Raw genomic sequence first — 16,874 nt, 5'->3', positions numbered from 1 at the left:
TCCTCATTTCATTAAGATTCATCTGAATTGCTCCAAACGAAATTTTTAGAGGAAAGAGTATATAGTTTTATACTTTGGCATCTAGTAAACCATTAGCAAAGGTAAATTGGAAAAAATGCCCAGTCCGATTTTGAAGAATAAAATAATCTCTAAACATGCATTTTCTTCTTATCTTCTAACTAAATCTTTATGATGGATAAAGTGTAAAATCAGAAACTTTAATAGTACATGAGGCATCAAATTATATATTTACAGAGATTTATCCTTTTATCAATTTTAAATATTTATCTAAAACAAGGTCTCATAAGCAGTCTTCACAATAAGACGTGAAGGTAATTGTTCCCTCCAAAATAGTGATGTTTTTGCTGCACTGTGTAATGTGTTAAGACTATATTTCCTCATACTCATCACTGGTGAAACTTGCAGCTCTAACATACAAAGTGACTTGAATATTTAATGCTGTAATGATTGTCCAGTTCAGTTTGTTCTAAAGTAACAACATACAGTAATGAAATGGAAAGCTTAAGGACTTTTAAGAAAACTTTTTCTTTAGAAGCTTAATGGCACATTTTGTACCAAAAAATGTCAGACACTGTGCTGTAATATTATCTACATCCTAGAGTGTCCATTTTTCAAGTCGGGCAATGTATACCGTACGTTATACTAACAGGAAAAAACAAAAACTATAATTGATCTGTTTGGATTTTATTTATTATGTATGTTTTCAAGTTTTGTCAGCTCTTAAGAAAGGTAAACCAGTTGCTGCATTCTTAAGTGAGTGCACTAATTACTCACCTCTTCTATTCTTTAATTAACTACATGCAGTGTTCTCACTGGAATGGGATAGCTGGTAATTACAACCTCCTTCAGATTCAGTAGCTTGTTTTTATTCCCCACATCTCAAGAGCTTGCCCTTCAAAACCTAAGTTGTCAGTTCCAAGTGCAGCAGATATAAAACTATTGAATACAATGGACAGTTTTTTCAGGCTGAAATCTTAGGGGTTTTTTCTTAGTTTTATAGACAGATTAGGAATATAATGTATGAAGGTGCCATGTTTTGGCTTGCCAACACTACTCCCTCAGATATATGTGAACCACCGCTTCCGTACTTTTCTGGGGAGAACCCTGCATGTGTCCTGTGTGTGCGTGCGTGTGTGTGTATGACTGTGCGGTGTTTTTTGTCAAGAATGACTTTCTAAAAATAAGGACTCGATTTGCTGTTAAAATGCTATTATGTATTTTTTTTTTTCCATTTGAAAGTCTCCTAAGGAGATGCTTTGGGTGGAAGATGCTTCAATAAATAATCCTTATTTCCTAGTCCATTTACTGCATGCAGAAGTATGAACACATTGTGCCTTTTTTAGGAAACTGTTGTAGTGAGGGGAAGATTTAACAGGATACAAGATCTTTTTAAAAGGTATTTTTAAAGGTGAAGGAGAATGCTATTTCATACACAATTGAGATGGAAAAGTTACAGATTACCCATTTGAGCTCTGTTGCATGTTGATTCTTGCTTCCTAAATTCAGTTTCACTGGGGTAGAAACAACACAAAGTGGCATGAGCATTACAGGTACAAATTGAATAATGGTATATTTTTGTGAAAATGTGAAAATATTTGCTGTTACAAGATAAGTGTATGTCAAAATGTGATAATCATGGGCACAAAGTTAGTTTTACAAGTTACTCTAGTTCTGATGTTTTTCTAAATATTGAGCATTTAATATAAAATTCACCTTTGCACAGAAGGTCAGTAGAAAACCTACGTGGAGATTATGTTCCTATTAAATCCTCATGGTAAGGTTTCTCCCTTGGGAGAATAAAATGATGTGCAGTATTTGAAACTGTGTTTCATAAAAGACAGTGAATTGCAGATGTGGGGTATTGCTACCTGAAACATTGTTGAATTTTACAGTTGGTTAAAATTCCTAAGCTTAATTGATTTATTTTTTTGTAATTGACAAATGGAATGTTAACTGTCCTCTTTGTCTGGTGTTGATAGCATATTTAGTGCAGAGCTTTGCTCCTTAGCAAGACACTGACTTAGTCTCATAACTTGGCTTCTGCTTACAGTAAATGGACTATGTTTGTAAAGGGAATTCACTATTTCAAGTGTTTTGCAAGGAACTTCACCATATTTGTAACCTGGTTTTTGAAGGCTTAAGATCAATGAGTCCTGTTTTAGAAATTAAACCAGTGAAATGACTTAGACCTGTTTTGGGGTGGAAATGATTAAGAAAATTCAGATATGTAAACAGTTGTATCAAACCATCCAGGCTTTTTTTTATCAGCTGATGTTAATGGTGAAATACTTTTTGTACCTTGTTGCTGAAAATATTTTTCTGTTTCAGCACATCAAGTTACAATAAAGTTGTTACTTCTACAGGATGTGTCTGTGTGCCTTGTATTTGGGTTTTTTCTGTGTATGTTCACAATGGCTACCTTTGCTTGTCTCCTTTGAGAAAGGTATCCTGCCAGCACTGTCAGTCACTGTAGTGTAAAATATACTGCTGTCCTTTTGGAAACCTTTTTGGGGAGAATCATATTGCAGTCTTGCTCTGATCTCTGCTAACTTAGTTATTTTTCCATTTTGACACTTTCAAATAACTTAGAGCTCCAAACAGCTGATAACTTGCCTACTGGAGAATGACTCCTTTGCACAGACTCTGTCAGAAGCAATACTCGTTGGGAAGAAGAGTTGATCCTGCAGTAATGTAAAAATTCTTTTTATACCTACCATCAAAAACTTCCCCCCCCCCCCCCATCAAGGCTTATAGGCTTATAATGACCACACACAACAGACATGTTGCTTGCATTTGTTACGGGAGAAGTGGTATGTAAGAATAATTTTCTATGGGTTGTTCATGGGGTTTAATATGTTTATAGATATCTTGCAAAATTATGTAGCACTGTTGATATGCTGCTGTATGTATTTGACTTTGGATGCACTGAACTCCAGAAAACAGTGATGTCAAGGTGAGTTACTTCAGAAAAAGTGATGTAGGCTATTTGAACAAACACAATTACCTGTTATCTAGGCTATGGCAAGAATGTGGCCCAGTTGACTATTGCAGTTCTTCCTAAGATGCAGGACTGTCTTGGGTGTCTCAGTGTAGCATATCACTGTTCTGTGTGTAGGTACATGCAAAATTCTCCATGTTTCCTTAAAACCTCTGTTCCTTAAGTTACTCCGCAGTGATTCAGCCTAAAGTTCCTCGTGGGGTTTATACCAAGAATGGCATAACTTACACCTTCACAGGCAGTTTCAATAACCTCCAAGGTAAATGTGACTAGTTACCACTGTGAGTGGTAATCAAAATTATTTGTGCAAGTCCAAATTTTTGAACTGAGCTTCAACATTTTGGTAAAGAATATTAAGCTTCATGGTTTCTTTTTTTAGAAGGCTATATTTTTATACTTGGTGTTTCTGAAGTAATTTTTCTTCTGAGATGTTTACCATGTCATCATACAAGTTTTCTTCATTATTCAATGAAACAGATTCGATTAGCATCGATTTTAAAAAAAGGCACCTATTTTCCTTTTAAAATGAATTCTGATAGTCTTTTGTTTGGAAACCGGGCACATAAAGCTTTTCCTGCTTTTAGTTGAATGCTTCTGTTAAAAAAAAAAAAAAAAGTATTTTAGGGTGTCAATGTATTTAACTAAAATATTACTCATAACGTTTTCTTTAGCAGCTTTCTGAGAATTGTCATTTGAAGTCCAATGTATGTCCTTTTCTTTCTTTAAAAAGGGAAAACTGAAATAATGAATCTTGATTGGTAAGATGCTATTAGAGTAAAAAGCATCTCTCACTGTACAGAATTGCCAGCCCTGCCATATGCTGAAGGTATAGTCCGATGTTCTACTGCCAGCTGAAGAAGTCCCTGTTACTGCCACTAGACAAAAAGCATTTCAAAGCACAGCCTAAGCAGTCACAGGTGAGAAATACTGATTAAAGTGTGTCTTTGTGTCACTTGTCCAAAATTCATAGTTGTTCTTGACTAATGATGCAACTTGCATCTTAACTTTACCATGAGAAATTCTGATTTATTCTTGGCTCTTACCTAGCTTAGTTTTATTTAATAAAGAATTCAGTAAGTTTAGCTATGTTCTATATGGAGCAGTATAGCCTTTTAATATTAATGTTTTTCCATGCTTCAGATAACTTCTGTTACAATTACTGTTTAAGTTAGTATTACACATTCCACTACAAATTTTACTTGCCATGTTTAAGTAAATTATTTTAATGATCAAACTACTTAGATTATGCACAGATAACTTTGCACTTAACATTGTGATAGTATGGTAATAGAGGAAATGCTGTTAACTGCTCTTAAAATTAGAGTAGTTTTGAACAGTTTATCTTTCTGCAAACTTCTTGGTAATTTTCCACTAGAGGAACATGTTTTTATTGTTGTCAATTTTGAAGATTCCTTCTTTGTTCTCTCAGAGAAAGCTGGAAGAAATACAAGTGCAGAAGTCGAATGAAGCATTTCGGATATGTAATGCAAAAGATTAATGTAATGCAAAATTACTTTTTCCACTATAAGCATTGCATCCAAGCAAAAAAAAACCCAAACCCAAACCACCTCCTCCCCCCCCCCCCCAAAAAAAAACCAGACTCAGCTGTGACAATTCATGAGTGCTTTGGAATAGAGATGGTGTTCCAGTGGTTGTCAAATAAGTTATATTTTAAACAGTATGTGAAGTTGATGCTTTAAGTGTAAAATTGAGTTTCTCATAAGTCAAGTATAAATAACAGAAATGAGATTGTGATTTGAAACTCAGATGGGAGGAAATAATTTTGCCGTTTCCTTGGCCTTGGATTACAGAGACACTACCAAGAGTGTTTTGAGTTCTCAGTTAAAGTATTTTGAAGGAGACTTAGAGCTGTAGCAGTATGTGGTGATCATCCTGTAAAGCAGAAAGCAGATTTGATTTCCTTTGAAAACATTACCTGACACTAACACTTGTCTTGCATTCTTAGTACTGAGTTTGGATCATAGCAATATTTTTGTGCAGGTACTGTATTTCAATCAAGGGTATTTATATAATGAGTGAAGGTCTGTGCTTTGCCAAACTTATACATTTCATGTGTTAGCAGTGATAGTCACATAGAAAATAAATTGCACTGTGTCAAACTTTGTGCTGCTGATCAGAATGGAGGCAATTTGTGCTGCATTTTAAGCAGTTACGGTTTTTGATTTCCCACATTTCTCACTGCATAGTTGACTGAGCCATTTCAGTTAATAAAGGTAAATTTGGAAGCATATGCAAAAAATTCTAATTGGGTGACTTCTTAAATCATAGAAGCTTTAAGTGCAGGCTAGCCTCCTATTTTAACCTTAATTGCCAAGTGAACTATTGAAACTTTTCATTTTTAAATTGGTAACTTTCTGTAAGCTTTAAAATTAATTTTATGTATTGTGTACACATAATTTTCTAACCCAGCTATATTAGGTTTATGAAGTCTGGAACTTTTAAAACAAACCACCTACTTGCTACTGAAGTATGCAGCTAAAATGCTTACTCACTGTGGTCAGCAAAGACTAAATCCTGTTAGGGTAATTGCACCATCCCCAGATTAAGAGCTGTGATGTTCTCCATAAAGCCCATGCCATATGTTTTAAAGGAGAAAAAAAAAAATCTATTGAATTTTGCATCTTGTCCCTGTCAGCTCTTGCAGATGGGCTGTTCCACATGTGGGAGTTCTTACACTACCAAGACTTTGTTTCTGCCTTACATGCAGGACTGTGTTTATTATGCTGGATCAAAAGAGTCTATACCAGTACAACTTACCTGGGTAGGATTATGCCAGAGCAACAAATGGAGGGACATAAAACTTGCTTGCCTTTTTCTTTCTTGCTCTGGTAAGGACTCGCGTGGGAAGAAGCACATGCAGGGCGTGCTCGCTGCGGCTGGCTGCCTAGTTCGTTGCTGGAGGTGCAGCTGAAGCTAACCAAAGCTGTTTGATTTAGATTGCTGGAGCAGCTGTACAGACAGGCTTTTAAGATACCTCTTTGCTGTTAACGTATAGATATTTATTAGCATATAGATATTTAAAAGCTCTTGGCTGTTACCCTTGGGACAAATAATGCCCAGAAATTGTGTATTTATTGGCTTTTCAGGTCAAGGTGCATTTGTGAGGGGTAGGTATGGAGCAGTGTGGGTAACTTTTTTGGGAATGTAGCTTTTTCATCAAATGTAGTCTTTCTGTTTTGGTTTTTTTTAGAATGGGTGCTGGCACCTCTCAAATAAATACAAAATATCTAGTCAACCTGCGAATGCTTTAAAATGGAATTGCAGCAAGTTCATTTTCCCTGAGTAAAAGAAATGGAGATACAACTTTTCTTTATAACCATGCCTTTTAACAAAAAATGTGTCATGTCAGATGTAGTTAATCTCAGAACAAACTATAAGAAGGGTTAAATTGTATACTGGATTAGGAAAATGTGTTTTCCAGTAATGCTAGAATAGCAGGCATCTACTCCTGACAAGCTGACAGACCAGAGAATTGAAACTTAATGAATCTTAATGCTTTCTGTCATGTACTTCAATTTTCTGAAATTATTTCTCCAGTTAGTTCTAGTCTTTGTGAAGGGATGATTAATGATAATTAATACATTCTTATAATTTGCATATTCAGGCTCCAGTGTTTCTAAAAAAAAAAAAAAATGTAGATTTGTGTATGTGGGCGAGCCAGGTTTGTCTGTTATTTCGTTGGGGTGTTGGGGTTTTTCGGATTTTCAGTTTTGTATTTCAGTTGAACAGGGAGAATATGGTAGATGCATTAGATATTAAAATATGCTTTTTTTCCATAAGTAATAATTTGGGTATAATGCAGGTCACAGATCTTTTCTGTAGTTTCTTTCCAGCCACTCTTTAGTGGATAGGTAGGGATGTATGGATCCAAAGCTATCATCAGGAGTCTTAACTCATCCTTGAGTCTACATCAGGTTTGGAAAACATTTAAATCTGCAAGATGGCAAAACTGGGTAAATCCTGATGTAGGCCATCAGCTCTTCAGAGTTATTTTATTTTTTAGGGTCGCTATATGCATCCTTGATGTCATTCAATTTTGTCCTACTCCTAACATGAACACCTGGAGGGATTTGTCCAAATATATCATCATATGAATTTTGTGTTTAAAATAATTAGTGTGAGGTTCTGAAAGCCATTGCTTTTTTGTCTGCATAGGAGCTCAAGCTTTCTGTGCTGCTCCGCAGGGTATCTAACTTCTGATTCTTAAAACAAAACAAACCCAAACAAAACCCCACCATTTTGGTTGCTCCATAATTATTCTTGCCTCTTCTGATACAAATTCTCCTCCAGAGGAAAGGACTGAAATCAAACAAAAGTATTTTCTTCGTAGTAGAAAAAAGGGCAGCAGGGTAAAACTTCATAATAGATTGGCAGGAAAAAAAGATTGGACTTGAAGAAATAGAACTTAATATTTGGCAGGATAATCAGCTGAAGCAGATTTTGTGCAAAGGAGGTGCTTTAAAGCTACTAATGCAGAAGAATACCTTAAAGCTATAATGAACACTGTGCAAGATGGGACCTTGCAAAAACAAGCCAGCATGACTTAGTTACAGACAGTAAGGTATCATGCTTTGGTCTGAGGAGAAATGTTACGTGTTTATATTCAGCTTTTGATCTTGCTCAATCTACCGTTTGTTTCTAGATCCTGTCAGTGTTCTTCCATGTCTGAGAAGTTATCTAGTTGTCTTGCCACTTGTTTAGTTAAATATATGGTGTTTACTGGGGCAGTGTGCCCCACTTATAGTCACTTGTGCATATTCTGTACAAGTTTTAGTCGAAGTACTCAAGTAGAATATTGAAACTGGCTCTCTGGAAGAATTATCCTGAAAAAAAATGTTTTAGTATAGATGTTCAGGAGGTGTTGAGATGGGGGCTAAGCAACTAAAGTATGCACTTAGCAGGTGGCTGCTGTTTTCCAATAAGGTGATATTCTGGGTAATTAGAAAAAGAAACAAAGATATAAAGAGCACCAGTATTTCATGACTAGTATATGTTAAGCGGAGGTTTCAGTTTAGTGTTGAGTGTTAAAAGTTCTGGGGTTTGGGTTTTTTTAAGTATATAAAATAATCAGCTGTTGAGGGTACTCTGTGGTATAAAACCAAGAGCATTTCTAAGTTGGGCTCATTTTGTGTAAATAATCATCTCTGCACTCTTGGTCATAGTCATTCTGTGAACACTCATTGTATTTACGTAAGTTGGTGCTATCAGCAAGTCCATAATCTTCCCTCGTTGCTTGTTTGCAGAGAGCAAACTAAACATTTGTTCCCGATTCCTCCAGATAAGAGGAAGGTGTAGAGGAAGATGCTGTTGCACTGAGACTGTCTTTAACAATAATCCTTGTTTGCGTTTTAGTATGAGTTACAAAGATGGCAAGAAGCTTTTCCTGACATGAATGTTTTTCTTACTTCATTCTTTAAAAACACAAAAACCAGGGCTGGCTCAGCAATGTTCAGTGCCACTGCGACCACATCAGTAATAAAAATAAGATTATTCAGCTGCGTGTAGAGATTCCTATCACAGAACCATCAATAGTGCTGGGTAGTTCTGTAATCTTTACTTGCTGCTTATAAGGCTAAGCTTTGAGTGTCAGAACTGGCTTCTATTCCTGCGGATAAACAGGGTTTGAACATCTATAGGGGCAATGCCAGTTCCCCTGGAGGAACCGTGCTGCCTGGCAGGAAAGCAATGGGTATGGCTGGCTGAGTAGAGCCAGGGCATCGCTGCTCATCTGCTAACAGGTAATACCCTTGTATGTGGTTGTCAAAGCTATTCATTCAGCAATTTTAGCTTAAATAGTGATGCTGAGGGTGAAGTGAAGGCGGCATTTGTGTTGTCCACAGCAGTGCCCTCCAGCAGGGCAGCAGGAACGAGCAGTTGAGCAGTAAAAACTGTAATGAGCCCTGACCACTGGTTATCTTCATGGTGAAAATACTGTATGTATCTAGTCTTCAGCTTCTTCAGCTCTCACATTAGTGCTTTTTTTTCCACCCCTAGAAACACTTGGGTTTTTTTCTAACTACCTGTCTAAATGCAATATAAATGTATTTGAGCTTGCTGCATCATTGGAATTTGCAGCTGAACATACTATTGGCTTGATTGCAAGCTCCATGCATTTAGGATTAATTGCCCTGAAGTACACTTAACTCCGAGTGCCTGCCTGTGCACACCCTGCAGAAATGTCCAGGAGGATTTGTTAAGCGGTTGTTCACACTTAATTCTCGGGTATGAGCAGTCATAGGTAGGAACGTCTTCTGCAAACTGGAGAGAGAAAGGGGCAATTGCAGCTTGCTTATGTGGTGGATTTTTTCTTTTGTGTCTTAAGCAAATATTTGAAACAGAGGATTCATCAGATAACTGATAGGCAAGAGTGATTTTTCTTTCTTCCAGTGAGTTTGAGCTAGAAGGACTTGACAGCTTCTTCACACTGCAAGCCAAATACTCTCCCATTTGCACCTTGTAAAATCTTTTTCTCCTATTCCCCTGAGTAACAGCTGCTGAGGGAGTAGGTGAAGAGAAATGACACCAAGAAATAGATTCTGGCTCAGTTGTGAGCGCTGTGGTCAATAGCCCGTTTCTGAGTAGGCGTGTGGCAGAGCTGCCGTAACTGCATTTGGGAAGGTCTGCTGGAGGAATTCAGGGAACAGGATCTTTCTTTGCTCCTTGCCCAGGACCCGGGTGCTGATGTGATGTGTGTCATTCTGGAGGCCAGTAATGGGATTTGAACAAAAACACATGCAAGAGCCTGCAAGTTAAAAATGGCACTTGCCAACCTAGCTGAGAAACGTTTTTCAATGTTAAAGAATGATTACTTGTTTTTCTTCAAATATGTTGCTACATCAGTATGCTAGGCATGAATATTATTGTCTTACTAGCTTTTTTAAAAAAAATCTATTAATTAGATTTGACTTTACAAGAAAATCATTTAAAATGAACCGTTTTCCCTTAAAAATCCCAAGTGGTACATTTTTGAAAATATAAAAGTGAGGAAAATCCCAAAACTCGATCAGCTCTAGGGGATTATGTTTAATAAAAAAAGTGAGTATGTGCAAAGTGAAGGAAAGCAGCTCTTGAAGGAGATCCTAAAACTTCTCACAGCTGTTAGTATCAGTTCATAATTTGTAACACTCATTAAAGCTTTGTTAAACATTTCATTCAAATGTCTGAAGTGTAGGAAAATAATGATTTGAGCAATCTCAAATTTTGGGGGTGCGACCAACTCTTAAGATACTTAAAACTGGTCAAACTTCCAATGAATGACAACTGTGAATGTGTTGCAACAGTTTTGGAAGTCCTGTCATACATTTTACCGGCTGTAGTCCCTTGCCTTTGGAAAACGCTAGATTATGTGTTAACTAAGCACGTATATGGCTTGAGCCCATTTCTGGAAATTGGCTCCGTGTTGACTCAAGTTAGTGCAGAAAATACCTGCATGCAGCACGCTCAGGATCTGTTCAAGCACTTCATTTAGCATCTGGGAATATCAGTAGTGTGTTTTCAACTTCCTTCAGTCAACACTGTTGGGCTACTTTCTTCCTTGCATCTCTTGCCTTGTGGCAGCAATACCCCATTTACTAACCGTAGTATCATCTGGGTGGGGAAGCACTGCTCTTAAGGATGTAGAAAGAAAATTGTGTACTTTGCATTATGTCTGCTACTAAGATCTCCAACGTAATCTTGTAAGTTGGACTGAGTGACAAAATCACTGTGAAACATTTTTGCCCTTCGTCTACCTGCTCTTGTAAAGTATATCCCAGTCATCAGGAGTCATCTCATACTCTGTGATCATCCAAAGATCCACTTTTATGTAGAGATTTCTACACATTTACAGGAAATCATCTTAAAATTGTTAGTTACAGAGGTTTCAAGTTGCGAACGTAAGACACTGCCAGTTTGGTTTACTGAATTATCACTGGGTGCCTAAGCCAGGGGATTCAGGGAGGAAAAAGCAGGCGTGATGATGGTACAGTTTGTTTTCTGAAAATGTTAATTTAGTAGAATATTTCCCTTATTACAAAAATGCATTAGCCAAATATGCATATTTTGAGCTTCAATATTACGCTTTTGTATCCTGCAGTAGATTAAAATGTCAAACTCTCCATATCTGATAGTCCTCTAGAAGCCTCAGGGAAGGTGCACATGTCTAGTGTTACTTACGTACCACTGACAAAACAACCCTCTAGAAGGAAATCTGTGCAGACCGTACAGCAAGATGTCAAATTAATTGTACCGAAATAATGAGTTAGCACCAAATGCTAATTAAATATTGATGAAAGTCATACTTTCAATTTTCTTCATTATGGTGCAATGTTTTATGTAGACATGAAATGCTGGGAATGTGGGCATATATTATTATTAGTCTTGTAATGTAAAAATACTGGAGTTATTTCTCTAAAATCCATTCTAAGTGCACTGGAGGTCCATGTATAGTATCTTTTTCACACAGTAGATTTGTATTACATTTTTTTGTGTTCACCCCTTCCATTAAAGCCCCGCGAAGCAATCATCTTCAGTGGTGAGGCTTTGTAAATACAGGCTCTGCCACTGCTAGCCCATAGCTAGCTGTGGCCTGTCCCCATGGCTTTTCTCCCGGTCAGCACACTAAAATGTGGTGACTCTGAGATGAGCCTCGCCATGATTTTTAGCGAGGTTTTGAACTTACTAGGTAAAGTCCTTGCAGTCCTTTTGCTTCCCAAGGAAATAAAGGATTGATTTCATTTTATTGACAGAAGGCTTCTGAGCACTTATTCTAATTTATAACCTTCCTGTCTGTCTTCTCCTTCACAACGTTTTCTTTGCTTGGCTGAAGTGAGATGGCGACTGTGAGAGCTCGTGACGCGTGTCTCGCCGCAGTTAGGCTACAGGAGCAGAGCTGGAAGAGGCCAATCCCGAGCTCAAAGAGGACAGCAGCAGTAGGGCAGCAGAGCAGAGAGAGGAATCCAAAAGCATGAGTGTTGCAGTAGGAATTGAGCTGAAGCAGAGAGGGACCAGTGGGTAATATGTTAGCCAGGATGCTGTGCTCTCAAGAGAGTGGGATGGGCAAGAACCGACCTTCTCATGTTTGTTAGCACTGGGGAAAAGGCCTAAGAAATTTGGGGACAGTTTTTTGGGAAGGACTTCATTACTCAAAAGCAAAGGTCGAGGACTATGTTGCTAGGACGTAATTGCCTGGAGACTAATTAGATAAGGAACAGTCCTACCAGAATATTGTCTCGTATGCAATTGTCTTTGGGGAAGATGGACAAACTTACCACAAAATTCACAGGTCAAACGTGTACAAGTGGTGTGCAACCTCCTTGCTTGCAAGTTCCTTTGAGCTCTTCTAGAAAGGCAGAAAAATTACTGCAAAGACTTCCAAAGTCTTCCTGGAAAATGCTGTCCTAGAACTTCTTAAAAAAGTGGGTATTTCTTTTTAATCAATAAATAGAAGACATAAACTAAGGTGAAAATTAATCCTTTCTGGAAACTTTGTGGAAGGGAAAAGCTTGTATAGGACTGCTTGACTGGGCCTTCTTTCCTAAGATGGGCTGGAGAAGAGCTTTACTTTGCCATCTTTGAGTAAGGCAATGTTAAATTTGTGCTAGTTTGGAGGGGAATAAAAGAAGTTTTAATGCTGTTCTTTTGTCTTTTGGCAATAATTGGCAATCTTTGTGGTAGGTGAATGTTAAGGATGCTACAGGAAAGGCTGTGTGATGTGCAGGTGTGTGTCTGTGCCTCCGGCTGGTGGATGGGTGAAAGGAAGCCCAGTCCCCGAGAGCATGAATGCTCTTGGTCACTTCTCAGAGCACTGAAAGTTTGAGTGGAGGCAGGGGGGCAACTTGTAATAGAAAGGAACATGCAGAGGTTTTTCTTGTTAAGGATGCAGCCTTAGTGCCATTGTCTAAGCATAAATTGTTCCTAAAAGATAACCCTGATATTATTCACTGTGGAATACGTGTGAATCCAGCGAGAGGCATTTGAAAATTACCAGTGGTGAAGCATGGCAGAGCAAAAGGAGCACTTGAGCTGAAGAATAGATAATACCCAGTAGAGCAGAACTGCGGTACCAGCTGCTGAGAGGGTAATTCAGTGCTCATAATGATTTTCAACTTCACTCTAAAACTATCACTCTGGAAGTATCCCTCATCTAAAGTACAAAGTTTCCCCAGACCATCAGAATAGAATCTCTCCACATCCTTAGCATGTGAAATTAATGACTGAATATTATGCTGAGAGCCATTTAATTAAAAACACTTTCATTAATAATGCAGTTGGAGAGTGTATGTGTGTTATGTAATTAAAGATAGTACATCAGTAAATGATACTATGCAAAACCAATTCAAAAAATTCAAATGAGTCAGTGTAACATAAGGAACTTAATTCAAGTGGGAATAAAAGTCACTGTGAAATAAGCTCGGAGTTTTTCCTGGAAGCTGAAATTAATCTGCTCCTGGCAACACAATTCAATACTCGTATTTTAAATAGGGGGCTCTGCTTGTTTTAAAAATAACTGGTGTGGTGAATCAAAAGCTCCTTTTGCCAAATAAAACCAGTTTCCCTTCATGTCTTGACATACTGAGCTTGGCTTGACCCAATGGCTCTGGACTGCCTTGCATGCTATTCGTCTGTGGGGCCATTTTTACTTTGAGCAAGTTGAGTTGTGCTTGGCTGTGGCAAAACATCGTGAGTCTACTATTTATGGTATCTTCACTTTAAAACCAGGAGGAGGAAGTGGAAGAGAGGAGGGTATTCCCTCAGGACAGAGCAATTGCCTGTATGGCATCGCCTCCAGGAAGCTCGGGTTGAGCAGGCATCTTGTTTTCCTGGAGTATCTCGGCTAATGCAAATCTTCAGTGATTGAAGTCAGAAATGCTACAGTTAAATACATCTGACGTGAGAAGTGGATTGGAATTAAGTAGTCTTAAGTACTATATAATAAATAGGCTTGCTTATCATCCTCAATACGGCAACTTGAAATATTTTTTAATCCTTTGGTTTACCTTCTCAGAAATCTGTTAAATATTCTGTGCTGGAATCCCAGGTTAGCAGTGCAAGTCTGCTCAGCGTCGCCTGCCACTGCAGCACGAGCTTCAGATACTCCTTAAAAGAAAAGGTGGTGAAAGAGTGTAAGTATTCTAAGCCAATAGTAGACTGAAGGTTCCTCACTGATCAGTTCTCGTACTAAGCTGAAAGACACACGCTCACATTCAAGTTAAATCAGATTGACACTTTTTGAAAAGCTGAAATGATTTTTTTTAAATTTTTTTTTTTTTTAGAACAGACTAGAAGGAAATAATGTGAATTGTTAGGCAAGTAACTAGTGGGTAACGCTGCTGTTGCCACATCCCTGGGGGAATGCCCAGAGCTTGAGCCTCTAGAGTGGCACCGGTGCAGGATGCCGATACCCCATGGTGGGCTCCTGCAGTGGGGTCTCCTGGGAGAGGATCGGCACGTGCTGCGGGGAGCAGCAGCCGTGCATCCAGCCCGTGTGTGAGCAGGGGCATTTTGTCTGGGGTGGAGAGCCACAAATCCTTTCCTGTGAGGAGATACCTTTGCCATTCTCAAGAAGAGGCGAGTTGCATTTCATCGGGGAGTTTTGAAACGTGGAGGGAAGGGGTTGCAATCGCCACCCACCCATCTCAAAACCTCGTAATTGGGACGTTTAACCAGACCTGGCTCTCCTGGCTGCTTAGGTGTTTCACTTTCATCAGAGGGATGGAAACAGGGGTTGCAGCAATGCAAGAAAACTACTGTGATGTTTCTGAGTCCCAGCTGGAAGGGAGTGAGTGGTGTTTGCTTTGGGCTTGCCTGGGACTGCCTTGAGCTGTAGCCTCCGAAGAGATTGTTGAGGTATATATAACAGGGTCACCTACAGCGTCTGGGCGCCTGAAATGTGCCCCGTGCCAGGCTTCGGCACCCACTTCCTGCTCCCCCGACGTGGCTCTGGGCTAGCGAGCACCGTGGATCTGCTGCTTCGCCTGCATTTGGGAGCCGGCGGAGTCACTGCTGTCTGTAGGGTCTCTAGAACAGAAGATCCCAAGTCTTGTTTCCTGGGAAGTTACAGCGGCTGTAGCAGATGATACAAACCTGACCAATACTAGAAGATCTAAGCAAACACCCCGGTAACTTTGGGGGGGGGGGGGGCTGCGTTTTGGCCATTTTTAACTTCAGGTCTAATTCAAATAATCTCGCAGTCTCATATTTCACTGTTCCCTTTCTTGCCAATTTGGAACCAATTATAATGTATCACCTTTCAGGAAGATCACCAGCTTATTTGGAGCTGTTAAGATAAGGTAGCCAAAGCTTAATTGACTGCATAATAATGAAAGAGCCTCACACTGTCTGGGAATGAGGCAAGAGAATAAACGGGATTTGCATCTGAGGGGGCTAAAATGCAGAGCTGCCAAGGGCAGATGCGCGGGATGATGGCTGAAACACCAGATGCCAGTCCGGGATCAGGCTGGTAATAAAACCGTCTTGTTTCCCGACGATGGTTAAAGTGAGAGGGGCAAGCTGAGCGGTCCGAGGCAACGTTTCAGCAGCAGACTGCGCTGCCGTCAGGCTGTGTCCTGCTCTGACGTCCCAGCTCTGGGTGAGACCCCCGGAGCCCTGCCTGCTGCCTCCCTAACGAGCCAAGGGGGACTGTGGTCTCGGGCTGTGCCAGCTCTGCGCTGCTGGCATCGCTCCTTTCCTTGCAGTTTGGAAAGGCGGGCGAGCCTCTTACGCAGAGAAACGCTCGCTGTCTCTGAGCCCTCAGTGTAATTCTGCCTCCTGCGTCTGGGTGAGGAATCTCAGGTGAGCATTTCTCATAAGATGAAGAAAATACATTAAACAGTCCCTGAACTAGTGGATTTTTTCCCTCTGTTCTGACTTGACAAAACCAGAGAACAATGCAAGAAATACTGTCTGTTTGACCCGCTCGGCTGTTTCATTACTGTTGAACAGGAAGGTGCAGGTACTTCTTTTGGAGTCTTGTTTTAGAGTCCTACCAATGCTTATGTAGGTAAATATTTTTTTTCTATCCCTGAGTAAACTGTTTTCCCATGAACATAATTGCTTTTTAATTGGGCTGCAGCTGGTGCTGGATTTGTGCTGAGTTGGAGACTGAATCACATCTTTAGAAAAGCCTTTTTTTCCTGACTTTTTTTTTTTCCCCCTCTCCAAAATTTAGTCTAGATGATGGGGGTTCTTGCTTGAGAGGACCAGCAGCTGAAGGCTTGCTTCTGACTGAAAACCCCCAGGAATTTTGGGCTGGAGAGCTGCGTGACGTGGTCGGTCGCAGCAGTCTCTGTGGTAAGATGCCGCCGGCAGCGGACTGCGTTCAGCTCCCACCACTCCCAATTGCAGGACTGAACAGGTTTTGCGGACCTGTGCTCAACGACCCTCCAGGTGAGGTGTGGTTTGGCTGAAGTGGGATGTTTCATGACAATTCACCTCTTCTTCTGGCAAACCAGTCCCTTGGATCCCTCTTTTGTGGAGCCGGTGTGTTCCTTGAAGGTGCAGCAAGCTGGGCTACGCAGGCAACAGGGACCTGTCTGCTGACACGTGGTTTAGCTTCTGTGCACGAACTCTAGACCTGAATCCACCAGGGACATGATATAAATTTGTAATTTCTGTTTTTGTAAACCTGTGAGGGGGTTACACTAACTCCTAGACTCTTGTCTAATACAGTACAGATAATAGTCTCCAAGTACGGTTTGGTGCTACGTGCTGATACGTGAGAAATGTCACTTTATTTGCTAGTTTTAAGACAAAGGAGGAAGCCGCTCCTGGCGGATGCGTGTAAGTGGTGTGCACCACAGAGAGATGGCAATGGCAAAGTCTAGTTTTTCAAATGAGATACCCTGCAGCTAAAAAT

This window comes from Phaethon aethereus (assembly GCF_964289735.1).
Source record: "Phaethon aethereus genome assembly, chromosome: 6".
NCBI classification, from domain to species: Eukaryota; Metazoa; Chordata; class Aves; order Phaethontiformes; family Phaethontidae; genus Phaethon; species Phaethon aethereus.
Note: the sequence above shows the minus strand (reverse complement) of the source record.